Source organism: Neovison vison, chromosome 1 (genome assembly GCF_020171115.1).
Source record: "Neovison vison isolate M4711 chromosome 1, ASM_NN_V1, whole genome shotgun sequence".
NCBI classification, from domain to species: domain Eukaryota; kingdom Metazoa; phylum Chordata; class Mammalia; order Carnivora; family Mustelidae; genus Neogale; species Neogale vison.
The window spans coordinates 169,128,646-169,146,429 of NC_058091.1; positions in this window are offsets into that span (position 1 = coordinate 169,128,646).

Consider the following 17,784-nt stretch of genomic DNA (forward strand, 5'->3'; position numbering starts at 1 on the left):
GTTATTATATTTTAATATATTAAAATTATTCATATGTTATATCACAACTTTGTTCTCAAATGCATAAGCATATGGTTATTATTTAAAGAATACTCATAAAGAAAGTTCTTATACAACATCACCCTGGTCAGGGAATAGCACACTGCCAGCTTTCCAAGGCTCCCTGTTTGCACCTAACTGATCCCAACTATGGCCCTTTCCCCAGAGCTGACCACTGTATCCTACATTTCCTTGCTTTTCTTTGAAGTTTGGTTACTTATGTATGCAATTTAAGGCAGGCTACTTGAATTTTGCCTTTTTTTCCCCCAAATTTTTATTTAAGGGGGATCAAGCGTGGAGAAAGGGCACAGGTGTCATAAGTTAAATGTAAGGGACATTTCTTGCATGACTAAAGAAATTTAAGTATGGACCGAGTATGAAATGCTATTAAGGAATTCTAATTTTGTTAAGTACAGGGATGTCCATCTGACCAAGTAGAAAGTAACTTCAACTTTAGAGGTGCAGACAAAGCTCTTTAGGCATGTGATACCAAGATGGCATTCATTTGCTTTAAAATATTGGTATTAAGGAGGGCACGTGTCGTGATGAGCACTGGGTGTTATATGCAGCTAATGGACCATTGAATCCTACATCAAAAACTGATGGACTATATGCTGGATGACTTAACATACTTAAAAAAATAAAGACTGGTTAAAAAAATAAGATATTTAAGAGGAGTCAAGATGGCGGAGAAGAAGCAGGCTGAGACTACTTCAGCTAGCAGGAGATCAGCTAGAGAGCTTATCTAAAGATTGCAAACACCTATAAATCCATCGGCAGATCGAAGAGAAGAACAGCAATTCTAGAAACAGAAAATCAACCACTTTCTGAAAGGTAGGACTGGCAGAGAAGTGAATCCAAAGCGACGGGAAGATAGACCCCGGGGGGAGGGGCCGGCTCCCGGCAAGCGGCGGAGCAACGGAGCACAAAATCAGGACTTTTAAAAGTCTGTTCCGCTGAGGGACATCGCTCCAGAGGCTAAACCGGGGTGAAGCGCGCGCGGGGTCAGCGTGGCCTCAGGTCCCGCAGGGTCACAGAAGGATCGGGGGTGTCTGAGTGTCACAGAGGTTACAGGTATTAGAACGGGGAAGCCGGCTGCAGAGACAGAGCCGATAGTAAGCTCCCAGCTCAGGGTTACCTGGAACCAGTCGCAGGTTCGGTGAGCTCAGAGCACGGCAGGAGGTCAGGCAGATGGGAGTTACTGGGCGCTGTTCCCGGAGGGCGCACTGAGAAGTGGGGCCCCGGGCTCGCAGCTCCTCCGGGCTGGAGACCAGGAGGCCGCCATTTGTATTCCCATCCTCCAGAACTCTACGGAAAGCGCTCAGGGAACAAAAGCTCCTGAAAGCAAACCTGAGGGGATAATTAGCCTGGCCCCTGGTAAGGGCGGTGCAATTCCGCCTGGGGCAAAGACACTTGAGAATCACTACAATAGGCCCCTTTGCCAGAAGACCAACAAGAAATCCAGCCAAGATCAAGTTCACCTACCAAGGAGTGCAGTTTCAATACCAAGGAGAGCAGCGGAATCTCATAGGAGGAGAAAGCAAAGCACGGAACTCATGGCTTTCTCCCCATGATTCTTTAGTCTTGCAGTTAATTTAATTTTTTTTTCTTTTTCAATTTTTTTCTCTTCATCTGCTAAATTTTTTCAACTTTTACGCTTTTCTTTTTTAACGTTTTTTAAACTAGTTTATCTAATATATATATATATCTATATTTCTTTTTTATACTTTTTCTTTATTCATTTTCTTTTTTTAATTGTTTCTTTGCCTTTTTTTTTTTCCCTTTCTTTCTGAACCTCTTTTTATCCCCTTTCTCCCCCCTCACGATTTGGGATCTCTTCTGATTTGGTTAAAGCATATTTTCCTGGGGTTGCTGCCACAATTTTAGGATTTTACTTGCTCCTTCATATACTCTGATCTGGACAAAATGACAAGACGGAAAAATTCACCACAAAAAAAAGAACAAGAGGCAGTACTGAAGGCTGGGGACTAAATTAATACAGACATTGGTAATATATTGGATCTAGAGTTCAGAATGACGATTCTCAAGGTTCTAGCCAGGCTTGAAAAAGGCATGGAAGATATTAGAGAAACCCTCTCGGGAGATATAAAAGCCCTTTCAGGAGAAATAAAAGAACTAAAATCTAACCAAGTTGAAATTAAAAAAGCTATTAATGAGGTGCAATAAAAAATGGAGGCTCTCACTGCTAGGATAAATGAGGCAGAAGAAAGAATTAGCAATATAGAAGACAAAATGACAGAGAATAAAGAAGCTGAGCAACAGAGGGACAAACAGCTACTGGACCATGAGGGGAGAATTTGAGAGATAAGTGACACCATAAGATGAAACAACATTAGAATAATTGGGATTCCATAAGAAGAAGAAGAAAGAGAGAGGGGAGCAGAAGGTATACTGGAGAGAATTATTGGGGAGAATTTCCCCAATATGGCAAAGGGACCAAGCATCAAAATCCAGGAGGGGCAGAGAACCCCCCTCAAAATCAGTAAGAATAGGTCCACACCCCGTCACCTAATAGTAAAATTTACAAGTCTCAGTGACAAAGAGAAAATCCTGAAAGCAGCCCGGGAAAAGAAATCTGTAACATACAATGGTAAAAACATTAGATTGGCAGCAGACTTATCCACAGAGACCTGGCAGGCCAGAAAGAGCTGGCATGATATATTCAGAGCACTAAACGAGAAAAACATGCAGCCAAGAATACTATATCCAGCTAGGCGATGATTGAAAATAGAAGGAGAGATTAAAAGCTTCCAGGACAAACAAACCTGAAAGAATTTGCAAACCCCAAGCCAGCTCTACAGGAAATATTGAAAGGGGTCCTCTAAGCAAGAGAGAGCCTTAAAGTAGTAGATCAGAAAGGAACAGAGACAATATTCAGTAACAGTCACCTTACAGGCAATACAATGGCACTAAATTCATATCTCTCAATAGTTACCCTGAATGTTAATGGGCTAATGCCCCAATCAAAAGACACAGGGTATCAGAATGGATAAAATAACAAAACCCATCTATATGTTGCCTACAAGAAACACATTTTAAACCCAAAGACACCTCCAGATTTAAAGTGAGGGGGTGGAAAAGAATTTACCATGCTAAGGGACATCAGAAGAAAGCAGGAGTGGCAATCCTTAGTTCAGATCAATTAGATTTTAAGCCAAAGACTATAATAAGAGATGAGGAAGGACACTATATCATACTCAAAGGGTCTGTCCAACAAGAAGATCTAACAATTTTAAGTATCTATGCCCCCAACGTGGGAGCAGCCAACTATATAAAGCAAGCTTTATTACAAAGCTGTCATCATCAAGACAGCATGGTACTGTCACAAAAACAGACACATAGATCAATGGAACAGAATAGAGAGCCCAGAAATAGACCCTCAACTCTATGGTCAACTAATCTTTGACAAAGCAGGAAAGAATGTCCAATGGAAAAAAGACAGCCTCTTCAATAAATGGTGTTGGGAAAATTGGACAGCCCATGCAGAAAAATGAAATTGGACCATTTCCTTATACCACACACGAAAATAGACTCAAAATGGATGACGGACCTCAATGTGAGAAAGGAATCCATCAAAATCCTTGAGGAGAACGCAGGCAGCAACCTCTTCGTCCTCAGCCACAGCAACATCTTCCTAGGAACATTGCCAAAGGCAAGGGAAACAAGGGCAAAAATGAACTATTGGGATTTCATCAAGATCAGAAGCTTTTGCACAGCAAAGGAAACAGTTAACAAAACCAAAAGACAACTGCCAGAATGGGGGAAGATATTTGCAAATGACATATCAGATAAAGGACTAGTGTCCAAAACCTATAAAGAGCTTATCAAACTCAACACCCAAAGAACAAATAATCCAATCAAGAAATGGGCAGAGGACATGAACAGACATTTCTGCAAAGAAGACATCCAGATGGCCAACGGACACATGAAAAAGTGCTCCATATCACTCGGCATCAGGGAAATACAAATCAAAACCACAATGAGATATCACCTCACACCACTCAGAATGGCTAAAATCAACAAGTCAGGAAATGACAGATGCTGGTGAGGATGAGGAGAAAGGGGAACCCTCCTACACTGTTGGTGGGAATGCAAGCTGGTGCAACCACTCTGGAAAACAGCATGGAGGTTCCTCAAAGTGTTGAAGATAGAACTACCCTATGACCCAGCAATTGCACTACTGGGTATTTACCCTAAAGATATAAAGGTAGTGATCTGAAGGGGCACATGCACCTGAATGCTTACAGCAGCAATGTCCTTAATAGCCAAACTATGGAAAGAACCTAGATGTCCATCAACAGATGAATGGATCAAGAAGATGTGGTATATATACACAATGGAATACTATGCAGCCATCAAAAGAAATGAAATCTTGCCATTTGCGACAACGTGGATGGAACTAGAGGGTATCATGCTTAGCGAAATAAGTCAAGCGGAGAAAGACAACTATCATATGATCTCCCTGATATGAGGAAGTGGAGATGCAAAGGGGGGGGGTGGTTAAGGGGATAGGAGAAGAATAAATGAAACAAGATGGGATTGGGAGGGAGACAAACCATAAGTGACTCTTAATCTCACAAATCAAACTGAGGATTCCTGGGAGGAAGGGGGTTGGGGGAAGAGGAGTGGGGTTATGGACATTGGGGAGGGTATGTGCTATGGTGAGTGCTATGAAGTGTGTAAACCTGGTGATTCACATACCTGTACCCCGGGGGATAAAAATATATTATATGTTTATAAAAAATAAAAAATTAAAAAAAAAGAAAAAGAAAAAAGAAGAAGAGACACCAGAAGGCTCACTCTCTCACTAAAAAAAAAAAAAAAAAAAAAAAAAAAAAGATATTTAAGCATGAACAAATAAAATGAGTTTTAAAGGGGTATGTGGGTGGCTCAGTTGGTTAGGCGACTGCCTTCGGCTCAGGTCATGATCCTGGACTCCTGGGATTAAGTCCCGCATGAAGTTCCCAGCTCCTGGGGATTCTGCTTCTCCCTCTGACCTTCTCTGCGCTCATGCTCTCTCTCACTCGCTCTCCCTCAAATAAATAAACAAAATCTTAAAAAAAAAAAAAAGATAAGTTTTAAAAACCTACAATGTTCAAACTACAGTAGGAGAAGAGAAGGTTTTTGAGTAAGATCTGTTGTCCTTCACCAGCCAACAACTCTTATGTACTTAAAATAAACCAGCATCTGGCTGACTCCTGGATCCTGGTCGAGACTGACCCAGTGGCTCTGGGTCTCCACATTGAGTACATGACCTCAGCTGCCAATCACAAACTGTGTTATCTAATCCACTGAGCCATAAAATTGGACATGCACAGCCATGCTCTATTATGAAATGGAAGTGGAATGTGGGGTCTGGGTGAGCAGGTCCAAAAGGCAAAAATAAACTGCAAGTTCAGGTGGCTCAGATCCCCTGGCACCTGCTTCTCATGCTTCACTGCCTCTCCCTCAACGCACACCTTTGACTGCATGCTCGTTCCCTCCGACCGGTTAAAGGAAGAGGGAAAAGACCGGTCCTGGTTATGGGTGTACTGCTGCACGTGCTAAGGAAAGATAGCTATGAAACTGCACATTCACTGGGTGTGCTGGGGGTGGGGTGGGCCCTCTGAAGGGAGATGCTCCCGATGGACAGAACTTAAGGTGGTACATCTCTTGTCCGCTTGCTATTAGGTTAGATGGCCCAAGGTGGAAGTCTATACTGATTTGCGGACAGGAGCTAGCATGTTGATTCAGGGATTAGGAACAAATCGTAAGATGATGAAGAAGGACTTCTGGGAGCAAGAGATGTGGATAGTCCCCTCAGAATGGCACAAGGTATGAAGATATTCATGTCCCAGGTTCATGTGTTCCAGTGGGCAAGCCCTCTGAAGGAGAACCTCAGAAATCAGGACAGGGTGACTCATTCTCTAGATGTCAGCTCTTTTCCCAGATGCCTTGAAATCAGCCTAAGGGATCCATGTACCACGTGACCATAGCAGCTGGGATAGAGGTTACTTGTAGGCTTTCCTTACCTAGGCTGATCTGGCTGGTACTGAGCCCCATATAGTACCATTTACCCAGTCAAACTGACTACCTCATGGTAGAATAATTCTACGTCACCATTCCTATTATGCAGAGTGCATCACTTTGTCCTTATAGGGAAGATACCTATTTCACAAGGCAGTTGCCTTTTCTGCCCTCTGGGTTTCTGATAGCCTACCCTTCATGGACTAGCACAATGTCTGCTTTATTCATTGCCACCGTCTCCCATGCGACATCACTTCTGACAAGGAGACACGTTCTATGACAAAGAAAGTGAGGCTTATCCTTGTGAAACGGTCTGACGCTGCCTCTCTGTAGTAACTAGTATGATAGAATAGTGGAATGCCCAATAAAGACTCAATCATGGGGCCAGCTGGAGCAGAGTATCCTGAAGGATTGGGGTGCTTTCATGAAGGATGAGGTTCTTCTTTTAAACTAACAGTCAGTATAAGGTGCTTTCCCCATAGAATACATTGAGGCAGGGGAGGAATAGGGAGTAGCCTCTCTTGCCATTATCCCTACTAACTCACTTGTTTGTTTGACAGAGAAAGAGAGAGAGAGAGAGAGGGAGACGTAGGCTCCCCCACTGAGCAGAGAGCCTGACTTAGGGCTCTATCCTGGGATCATGACCTGAGCCAAAGCAGACACCCAACTAACTGACTGAGCCACCCAGGCATTCCCCAATAAATCACTTGTATTATTTTGTTTTGTTTTATTTTGTTTTTGCCTCCAGTCCCCATGGATGATGAGTTTGGAGGGCTTATTACCCAAGTGAGGAATGCTTCCACAAGGAAACATAGTCATAGTTCTGAGGAACTGAAAAATGAGACCACTCCCCCAGCCATTCTGGGCTTTTCCTGCTGGTGAGCTGACAAAGAAATGGGTCTCTGTACCAACCAGGGTAAGTGGTCTTAATGTCCAAGAGGAATTGTGCTTCTGCTACAGAATAGGGGCAAAGAAGGTGTGTCTGGAACCCAAGAGAAAGACTAGAGTACTTCTTTCTTGCCGTGTAGTATCAGTCAATGGAAAACTTTGGCAGTCCAATAATACGAGCAGTAAGTACACTGATTTCATGGGAGATGGAGTTTGTGGTTGCTTCCCTATAAAAAGAATGGCATCCAGCCATGACGCTAATGGAATTTGAGGGAAACATGGAATGAGTGGTAGAAGAAGGCAGTATTATTACCAACTTAGGTATTGGCACCAGCCAGCGAGGAAGGGACTATAATCACTTAATGATTTTCCCCTATTTCTATCCTCTTACCTTCTACAAAGAACCCTGTTGATACTAACATTTTAGATTCTAGATGGGAGTATGAGCACATTGACATCCCTTTGTGCTCATGTGTGAGTTAAGGAAATGCGCGTCCCTTGGACTGGGGACAGATGGTTTCCACCCATCTGAAAAATAAGAATGGACTTGGAGGGGGTGAGGAGATGGCTTCTGCTGTCTACTGCTGTCATTTCAGACATTTCTCCATCCTTTTCCACCCTTCTGTATGCCACAGGAAGCTGATCTACATGGATCATATAAAAAGCCATCTTAACCTCTGGCTTCCAGTTGCCTCTGGTCAGTGGGGAGCCCCATTTGGAGACTGGAGGAAGAGAGGACAGTAAGTTTATGATATTTATTTCCCTAGCCCTGTCCTTGCAGGAGGAAGCCTCTGGCTAGTGGGTTCCCCTTGTATCTTCTCTCAGCAGTCATTCTTCAAGGCTGACTGTTTTTGAAGGCTAGTTGTATAATACAATGTGGTACTCCATATTTTCCATGTTTCTCTACACCCTACTCTTGCCTTTGTAAATGGTCTCTTGATGAATCCTACTCAAATTATCCTCATTCAGTGCCATCAGTTTCCAGCTGGTACCTTGATAGATGCAATGGGTGACATTAAAGCATGTGTGGGTGTTGATAGTCAGAGGAAAAATTTGATGCTGAAGAGAAGAAAGATATTTGCAAGACAGAAGGTCTTAAGTGGATTAAGGGGGATGGGAGGCAGCAGCAGATTTGGCCTTGGTAAGGAGCAGGGAGAATTCATCTGTTGTAGTAGAAGGAAAGACAGAGTATATGAGTTGAAGAGCAGGTGGCTTGTTGGATTTGTTGATACACGGGGTATAAAAGCTGGGTTGCTTCTATTTTCTCAATGAGAAATTTAATAAATGTAAGCTCATTAGGAAAGATGTCTTAAACATGACATAAAGAGCACTAATCACAACAGAAAAAATGATCTCTTAGATATTATTAAAATTAAGAATATCTGTGGATCCAAAACCAATTAGAGAGTGAAAAGATATGGTTTAGACTAGAAGACATTAAAAAAAATTCATAAATATCCAAGGATTCATACCCAGAATGTATGAAGCACTGCAGATCGATAGGAAAAAGATAAATGACCCAGTAGGATACCTGGACTTGTACTTATACTTGGACATGATATCCAAATGGCTAAACATGTGTGGGTAGATGGTCAGTATCATGATCTATTGGAGAAATAGACATTAAAATCACAGTGAAATGCCACTGCCCTCAAATAAGAATGGCTAAATGTAAGAGACTGACAATAACAGGTGTTGACAGAAAGTGGGACTCAGCTTGGTGGAGTTGAGTGAGTTGAGTGTCACAGAAGGGAGGGACTGAGCACATGGACCAAGAAGTGATTGGAGTTATGATACAAAACCTAAGAAAGTGAGGGTGGGAAGTGAGCCCTTGAGATGGGTGATAGATGGTAAAAAGCTCAGTGGTGGGACCTCAGGCACCCAGATAATTTTATTTTTATTTCTTTTCTTTTAAGTAAATTTAAGTAATTTTTATTTCTTTTAAGGAGCCCACCATAGGGCTCCAACCCCTCCACCAACCCCTGATTTTTTTGGAGTCTTAACCCACTGCTTGTACTTAAGAACTATTAAGAAAGCTCCTCTGCCCATCTAATCTCCATGCATTGTACCTCAGGGAGATGGAGACACTAAGTCCAATCTTTTCAGGACGTTTAGGAGGATGCTTGCCCGGGTGGATATTTTTGTGCCCTTTGAGCAGATGCATGGCTTTACCATGTCCGTTACTCAGTATAAATGCAGCATTAATCTTATTGTGCGATCGTGTGGTTATGGGAGATGAAGGTATTTGGTCCCCAGGAACACAGGTAGGGTGGTAACTTCATGATGAAGGTGTGACAAGCTGATGAGAGGCGACTTTTGGAATGGCTGAACTATCTGCAGTCCTCATTCCATAGAAATGGAAACATTCACCTGCATTAACAAGTGAATGAATAATTTACATAATAAAGAAAGAGCTTCTTTAATTATTGTTCTGCAGAGAGTTTCAGGGTTGTTAGACAAGCTGCCAGGCTAACATATTGGCTTTTAAATTATTTCACCCATTCAGCCAGGAAAATGGTTTTATGCGTTTTTTTTTTTCTTCCCTGAGTACAATAAGGGATGAAAGATAGCCAGCTTGGCTCATGAATACATAATGAACAATGACTAGAAGAGATGAGTGTGGTAGCACCTGAACCAGTAAATCAACCATAAACTAGCCCCTCTTTCATTTTCTGCTCTTAAGGTGCCATTGTGAATTTGAGGCAATGTGTAAAGACTGTCACTCTTTCAGGAAGGCTTTATGCCCTCGTGACCTACATGGCAGGTGCAAATGGCATTCTCATCTAGTGTCACCTGTGGAGGATAGGCACCTTGGCTACCGTGTTGTGCTTTTCTGTCTTCTTGGATTATTTTGTGCGCGCGCTCTCTCAAAAAATGTGTTTTTATTTCTTCAGTGGTATAGCTGAAGTCCCTTTTCTGTAAGGACTGCTTAAACAGATTCTATACTATTAATGGAATAATTAATTAATATCTAACACTTCTTTTTAAAAATATTTTATTTATTTGTTTGAGAGAGAAACAGAGAGAGAGAGAGCATGAGCGAGAAGGTCAGAGGTAGATGCAGACTCCCTGTGGAGCTGGGAATCCGATGCGGGACTCAATCCCGGGATTCCGGGATCATGACCTGAGCTGAAGGCAGTCGCTTAACCAGCTTAGCTGCCCCGGTGCCCAATATCTTACACTTCTTAATATCTTATGCTTTATTGCTCTTACTAATTTGTTACAACTGAGGATTAAATTATTATATACTTGTTTGATTTCTAGGTTTCAAATTGATAACATTTGATTCCCTGACAACATTATGGTAATTGATAATCAGGGCATTATCTGGGTACAGTAGACTCTATTCATCGGTGTCCAAGTCACTCAAGATCAGTGGTAGTCCAGAAGCAGATGACCCTCTTTTGGACATATTGTCAGAAGGCCAGGAGGAGCCTATTACCATGTCACAAAGCCTGAGTCATTTATCTGACTTCATTTCATCATGTAGGCATTTTGTCATCTCACATCAAGAAGAAGGGTGAGGGACACATGGGTGGCTTGGTGGGTCATCCTCTGCCTTCAGCTCAGGTCGTGATCCCAGGATCCTGGGATTGAGCCCCGCATCGGGCTCTCTGCTTGGCAGGGAGCCTGCTTCTCTCTCTCTCTGCCTGCCTCTCTGCCTACTTGTGATCTCTCTCTGTCAAATAAATAAATAAAATAAAATAAAATAAAAAGAAGAAGGGTGAATATAGCATGTGATATATTTTGAGAGAGAAAGAGCACATTCATATCGCTTTTTTATAGAATATTATAGTAATTTTATTATTAGTTATTATTGTAAATCTCTTCCCATGCCTAATTTGTATATTAAACCTTATCATAGGTATATACATGTAGCAAAAAACATGGTATATATCAGGTTCAGTAGTACCTGTGGTTTCAGGCATCAATTGGTGTTTTGGAATGGATCTCCCACAAATAACGGGGGGCGATGGTACTTCCTTCACTGTGTAAATCACAGTGCCTTGCATTCAATGTCTTTATTTAATAACTGAGTGGAAAGATGGATAATGGATGGATGGATGGACAGATGGATGGATGATGGATGGATGGATGGATGGATGGATGATGGGTGGATGGATGGTGGATAATGGATGGATGGATGGATGGATGGATGGCAGATGATGGACGGATGGATGGATGGGTGGATGGATGGATGGATGGTGGATAATGGATGGATGGATGGATGGTGGATAATGGATGGATGGATGGGTGGATGGAGGGATGGTGGATAATGGATGGATGGATGGATGGATGGATGGATGGCGGATGATGGATGGATGGATGGATGGGTGGCAGATAATGGATGGATGGATGGATGGATGGTAGATGATGGATGGATGGATGGATGGGTGGATGGGGGAATCTGTGATGCCTATACATCTGATATGGTGAATGAGCGAGTAAAGCAGAAAAAGAATTGTGATGTATCAGGGTATATTCCATTTTGTTTTTATGTATAATAGTGATTTCCCAGTAAATTAAGTTTTTTTTAAGATTTTTTTCTTTTTACATAATCTCTACATACAACATGGGCCTCAAACTCACAACCCCACGATCAAGGGCCACTTGCTCTACTGACTGAGCTGGCCAGGCACCTCTCAATTAGTTTTTCTTTTTTTTAAATTTTATTTATTTATTTGACAGAGAGAGATCACAAGTAGGCAGAGAGGCAGGCAGAGAGAGAGAGGGAAGCAGGCTCCCCGCTGAGCAGAGAGCCCGATGTAGGACTCAATCCCACGACCCTGGGATCATGACCTGAGCTGAAGGTAGAGGCTTAATCCACTGAGCCACCCAGGCACCTCAAGTATTTTGAATCCAAGTAATAGGACCGGTATATCAGGAAAGACTCTGTTTACCAAACATGAAATATACTTTTTAAAGATTTTATGCATTGATTTGAGAGACAGAGCAAGATAACACAAGCAGGGTGGGATGGCAGAGGGAGAGGGAGAATCAGACTCCCTGCTGAGCAGGGAGCCTAATGCAAGACTCGATCCTAAGACCCTGGGATCAGGACCTGAACTGGAGGCAGAGGCTTAACAGACTGAGCCACCCAGGTGCCCCCAAACACTAAATATTTTAATAACGAAAACAAGGCAGTTATCTATGTATTTCCAAATGCTTTGATCTTTGATGTTTCCAGATACCTTGATCTTTTGATTTCACATTCATAACTATCAATTCAGCGAACTCACATAGCATAGAATAGCAATCCCACAATAAAATAAAGTCTCTCAGGGGGTGTCTGGGTGGCTCAGTCAGTTGAGCATCCCACTCTTGATCTTAGCTCATGTCTTGAATTCATGGTTTTGAATTCAAGCCCCACATTGGGCTCTGCACTGGGTGTGGAGTCCACTTAAAAAAAAAAAAAAGCAGCCCCCCCCAACAAAAAACCCCCAAGAAAACAAGGGCTCTCGGGAGCCTCAAATTACTTCTCCCAGACAAGTCCAGAAAAATCAGGGCAGTAACAGCCATAATATTTTATAAAAGATTGCTTTTTATTGTAAAAAAAATTATTCTCATGAAATAAATTTTAGGCAGTATAAAAAATTTACAGGAAGTAGTCATCATCTGTAACTCTGGCACTAAAAGGTAATTGCCATAAATATACGGTTAACCATTGAACAACACACGTCTGAACTGCGCAGGTCCACTTAGATGCAGACATTTTTATAGTACAGCCCTGTAAATGTATTTTCTCTTCCTTGTGATTTTCTTAACAATTTTTCCCTTGCTTAGTTTATTGTAGGAATACAGTATATAATACATACAACATACAAAATATTTGTTAATGGATTATTCATGTTGTTGGTATGGCTTCTGGTAAATAGCAGTCATTAGTAATTAAGATTTTCCAGAGTCAAAATTGAATTCAGATATTTGGCTGCATGGGGGATTGGTGCCCTTAACCTCCGTGTTGTTCAAGGCTTAACTGTGTTGTCCCATCTCTGAAAAAATTTGCACTCTCTCTCTCTCTCTCTCTCCCTGTGTGTGTGTGTGTGTGTGTGTGTGTGTGAGATAGTCTATCAGTTGTGTGTGGGCGCTCAGCTCTCTGTCACCCTGAGCAGAGCAAGACATAAGACACTAGGGAGAAGGTTTGTCCTTCTTAATGCCTGCAGCAAAGATTGCTCTCAGATAGTCATCTACTGTCATCTGCCTGCTGCTTTTTCCTTAGGGAGCCTTAAAACTTGTGTTTGAACCTCAAAATTATTGGCAAAGCATATTTTCCCCTCTACTGCTGATCTTTTCTTCTTCCCAGAGCCCAGAAGAAGATGCAGCCCCATCTTTCCTAAACATGTAGCACAAAGTCAAGTGTGGGGAGGTTTCAGGCTCAGGCACCTGGGCTGCCATTTTCCCGGAAATCTTGCTTGGGATCCTGATAGAATGTCTTCTCTGTTTACTATCAACTAGGCTGAAAAAAAAAGGAAAAAAAAAATCAGTCATGTATTTATTAAAATATTTTCACCTTATTATGCTAATTTAAGCTCAAACATCAAACCTGTGCTGGATCCTAGTACGGTTTCTTCCAGAAACTCACCTTTCAGACTTGACTCAACTTGGGACGAAGATGATAATGTTGACCCTGAAGGGTCAGAGGCAGAGAAATCCCATTGCTACTGAAAGCAGCTACATCAGTGAATTCCTTGAAGGGACCTCCTGATTCTTCTGACCCCCCATGGAGCTGGGGGGTAAGCTATGGCAACAGATAAAACTGATCCCTTTTTCTGTGACTTAGAGAATATTGCTTCTGTGAGCTGTGGAGAATGGAAACAGTCTCTCAGTACCTCAAACAAAACAAAAAACTAAAAAACAAAAAAGATAAGAGGTTTTCATTTTATGTATCTGGCCTCACAAGTATGGGAAATGCCATGCCTGCAGAGTTGCCCCAGTAGGGAGACCCCCGACTACCTGACCCGCACAAGTATGGATGCAAGACAGGACCATGAACAGGTAAAGAAAATTTATGACCTGTTCAAGGGGACTGTGCAACAGGCAAGAGCTTGACCTAGCTGATCAGAACAGATGGCTTTGAATGAACTAGAGCTAATGGAGGGGAATTCAAATAAAAACGCTTGGGAACTCTCAAGGAGATAAAACTAGAGCATTAAAAGTACTTAGGGAGCAAGATACCATCCTCTCTGCCTTTGAAAATTGGATAGAAGAACTTAAAAAGAGGATGATCTCTCTAGAGCACAGAATTAGTACTTTGAAAAAAAAAAAATCTCACAACAGACAGCTAAAATACAGAGGCAGGTAATCATGTAGGAAACAGTAAGAGGTTTGGAGGATAGTTCCGGGAGAATTCTGCCAAGATCCTCAATTCAAAGACTAGAGAGACATTCTTAAGAGATCCCAGCAGGGGACAAAAAAAAAGGTGCTATTTATATATGAAAGAGCATTCTAGTAGCTTAATAGCATCCGTAGAACATAGAAGACAATGGAATAAATGGTGTGCGTCATTGAGAGGGAAGAACTGTGACCCAACAACTTGATTTCCGGTTGATGTACCATTTATCATTCATCTGTGAGGAGAGCATAATGTGCAGGACTGTAAAGATGAGCCCTTCACAGCCCACCCTCCCCATTAGTCAAGCAGTCATCTAGATACTAATCCAGATACTGATGTAAAGGGGTTTTGCTGATGTAATCAAAGACCCAAGTTAGTCAACCTATCTCATATGCTATAGATAACAATAAAAAGAAAAGGAAGAAAAAAATATTTTCCTTGTTATGAGAACTTTTGGGATTTACTTTTGTAAGTGTCCTGTGTAGCCTACAGCAGTGTTAACAATAGTCGTCATGTTGTACGTTATATTCCTAGTACTTATTCATCCTATAACCAGAAGTCGATACCTTTTGATGACCTTCCTCCAGTCCCTCTGACCCCAACCTCTGCCTTTGGTAACCACAAGTCCCATCTCTTTCCCTCTCTCAAAAAAGAAATTCCACAAAATTCCACATAGAATGTGAGATCACACCGTATTTATCTTTTCCTGACTTATTGCGTTCACAATTACACCTTCAAAGGTCCATCCGTGTTGTTGCAAATGGTAGGATGTCCTCATGTTGTATGACTTAGGAATATTCCATTGTGTATATATACCATGTTTTCTTTATCCATTCATCCATTGACGGACACTTTGGTTGTCTCCATGTCTTAGCTGTTGTAAATGCTGCAGGGAACATGGGGGTGCAGATATCTTTTCAAGCTAATATTTTCATTTCCTTTGAATATAAACCCAGAAGTGGAATTGCTGGCTTATATGGTAGTTCTATTTTTAAGTTTTGATGGTCCTCCAGAGCAGTTGGCCCAATGTGTATTCCCACCAACAGCACGAGGGTCCTTTTTTCTCCATGTCCTTACTTGGCATTTACCTCTTGTCTTTTTGATGATGGCCATTCTAAGAGGCATGAGGTGATACCTTGTGGTTTTATAAATTTTGAGATTTCTTTTGCTGTGTAGCAATACAAAATGAATGTGAAGATATTTTGAAACCTAAATGTCAGAGAATATTCTATCCCATGCCTTATTTTTTAAAAGTTTCAATTAATTTATTTTTAAAATAAGTTCTACACCCAACATGGGGCTTGAACTCACAACCCAGAGATCAAGAGTTGCATGCTCTTCCAACTGAGCCAGACAGGTGCACCACCCCCCACCCCATGCCTTATTTTAAAACAAATGCTCTCATTGAATTGAAGTAGAAATTTGAAGATAGAGGAGAGGAGCCACAGTAGCAAGGAGCCCTTCATTGTTAGTGATTAAATATACATGAAAATAATTGAAATTTGTTAGATGAAGGTTAAGGTGAATGTTAATAAGTTAGCCTGGTACTTAACAATTCTAAAGGATCTCAGCAAAACCTGGGACCTGAAAGGTAAAGTGTAAGGACCTCTTTCTAAATGTTTCATCTAGTCAGCAAGAACAGGAATCAGAGGGAAAAGCAAGACTTCCATTGAGGCGAGAAGGTAGGCTCTAACGGTAGCTTAGAGTGAAGATTCAAACAGTAGAAAACCCAGCAACTATCACTGGGTAGCATCCAAAAAAAAGGTAACATTCCAATCTCCTACCAAGACCAATAGCACTTCACAGAATCACGTATTGGTGTGGCCCATACAAGGACTTAATTTTGCTACCAAAATTGTCACTTTTTAGAATGCTACTCAAAGGATCTGTAGGGAGTGTATTATAAGTATAAATTTACTGATCTTAATTTTATTTGCAGGATTGACTTGTTGGCAGCAGACAGGACACCTTTACAACGTGGTGGCTTCCAGCCAGACGGACAAGGTCATGGTGACTTCTCTCCTCCACCCTCCTGGCACCTGCTAGCATTTCCTGCTTTCTTGCTTTCTACTCCATGTTGGCGGATTCCTTTGAACCAATAATATCGCTGTATTGATTAAACTCTAAGCCTCACCGCAGGGATTATGCTTTTCTCAATTTTCTCAGTGTCTCACCTGGTTTTCTTGGGATTTGAGATTTGGAAGAACATGCACGTCTCCTTGAAAATGCTGAAGTAGTTCCCGCAAGGACACACTACCCTTACCATTTACCCTTCTGTGCATTCTCTCTCATCTATACCTTTGACCTTCCTCCTGGGAATCATCAGTTTTTTGCCCTGGGGCAATTTTTACAGGTTTCTCTAGGGACAGGCTACAGATAATGAAAATGGCTTTATTCATCCTCCTTCTTGAAAGATAACATTGGTGAGTATTCAGATCTGATTTGATGGCTACTCTCTGTCAGCACTTTAAGGCAGATTATTGGTCTGTCTTCCAACTTGGTGTTGGGAAATCAGCTCCTCTTTGTGTTGACTTCCCTGGGCAAAGAGTAACCTGTCCTGCCTTAGACAGAGTGAGGGTTGGGGGCCGGAGGTGAAATGGGGGGAGGGGCAGAGGGCGAGGAGAGGAATAGAGAAAGAATCTTAAGCATGCTCCACACCCAGCCAGGAACCCCATGCAGGGCTCCATCTCATAACCCTGAGATCATGACCTCAGCCAAAATCAAGAGAAGCTTAATGCACTGAGCCACCCATGTGCCCCCCACCCCTTTTAAAAGTAGGCTCTGTGCCCAGTTTGGAGCCCAGTGTGAGGCTTGATCTCGTAGCCCTGAGATGAAGACCTGAGCTGAGATGCAGACACGAGCTGAGATCAAGAGTCACTTGGGGTACCTGGATGGCTCAGTTGGTTATGCATCTGTATTTGGCTCAGGTTCTCCTGGGATCCAGCCCCTGCTATGGGCTCCCTGCGTGCTAGGGAGTCTGATTCTCCCTCTCCCTCTGTCCCTACCCACCGCCTGCTCATGGTCTCCCCACCCCCCACCACCTCATGAATAAATAAAATCTTTAAAAAGAAAAAGAAAATTTTTTAACTGATTGAACCACCCATGTGCCCCTTTATTACTGTTCTTAATGATAGGTACGCATTTACCTGTGTTAGAGAAGAGTCCTATTTATCTTCATTGCAAACACCTGAGTTCTTTATTTCTTCAGTCAGAGTGCATAAAAGAAAAACTAGGATAAGTTTTCTTTCAAAGTCAGAGAAAATATATAGCGAATGTTCTTAAGTTTTTTGGTGAATTACTGTATTGCATAAAATGTAGATTCAAAGTCTTGGTTCACCATGATACTGTGGCATAGTGGATCTCAAAGTAGCTCTAACACTTGAGTTCAATTATTAAAATACAAGTTGACCAACAAGCAAATACAACTTAACCTTGTCAAAACAATTGCTCTAAGTTTGAATTAAATACCTACTATCTCACTGCTTTAGTCAATTAGT